This window comes from Suricata suricatta, unplaced genomic scaffold (assembly GCF_006229205.1).
Source record: "Suricata suricatta isolate VVHF042 unplaced genomic scaffold, meerkat_22Aug2017_6uvM2_HiC HiC_scaffold_16202, whole genome shotgun sequence".
Lineage (NCBI taxonomy): Eukaryota > Metazoa > Chordata > Mammalia > Carnivora > Herpestidae > Suricata > Suricata suricatta.
In genome coordinates, this window is record NW_021860666.1 from 1 (window position 1) to 942 (window position 942).

The following is a 942-nucleotide window of genomic DNA, read 5'->3' on the forward strand; positions in this document are numbered from 1 at the left end:
ACCTTTCTGAAGCTTTTTCTCTCATGGTAGATCATCTAGTTTTGATACAAAGTAGATCTTTCTAATTCTTTCTCAAAGTCCTTTATTTCAGGATATTTGCAAAGCAAACAGCCTTAGAAGAGAGAGATCATGTCTGCCAGCAGAGCAAAGGGTAAGCATGCTTATTAACCAGTTAAAAGATCAGGTCACTTAAGTTGGACTTCCTGTCCTGCAATCCACTGTTTGTGCAGGCATCCATTTGGGCACATCTGCATCATCCTTATGGGACTTGAGGGGCAAGGGCAATGGACACATATATGCTGATGCTTATGTTGTTTGCTGCTCTATGAATGAAAACATCCTTTCCTCTGGGCCAGGGTCATGTCTTCTCCCAGCTCCCATGAAACTGTGACAGTTGCAAGGAAGGTGAAATCTCAGAACTTTTACAGTTCTTGCCAATAAACTTAAATTTATATACTGTGTGATTCTATTTATGTCAAGTTCAAAAGTATTAAAGCTAATATATAGTGTTAGAAGTCAGGATAGTTTCTTTGGAGAGGAGAGGCATGGTTTGGAGGAAGAATTAGGGGAGCTTCTGGTGTGCTTGCCATGTTCTGTCTCTTGTTCTAAAAGGGTGCTGATTGCATAAACTGAAATCAAAGTAAAAAGTCTTTGTACTTATCATTTTTGCTCTCCCCCCTTTATGAATGTTTTACTTCTATGAAATTTCAACCTGAAATTTAAGAAAATAAAAAAATAAAAATCAAAGGCAGTGACCAAGATTGCCACATCAATGAATTAAAAAAAAAAAAAGAATATGAAACTGGAGCACCTGGGTTGCTCAGTTGGTTAAGCATCCAACTCTTGATCTCACCATCAAGCCCCAATCTGAGCTCAGTGCTGGGTGTGGAGCCTGCTTGTGATTCTCTGTCCCTCTCCCACTGCCCTCGCCTACTCATTCTC

The 942-nt window shown here is 39.8% G+C and overlaps 1 long non-coding RNA gene across 1 annotated transcript; it reads left to right on the forward strand.

The window, feature by feature from the left end:
• The first annotated feature begins 50 nt into the window (after positions 1 to 50).
• Positions 51 to 461, forward strand: LOC115284703. The gene is made up of 2 exons (XR_003905319.1): positions 51 to 151; positions 357 to 461. It is a non-coding gene; the product is annotated as an uncharacterized LOC115284703 (long non-coding RNA).
• Positions 462 to 942: the final 481 nt, after the last annotated feature.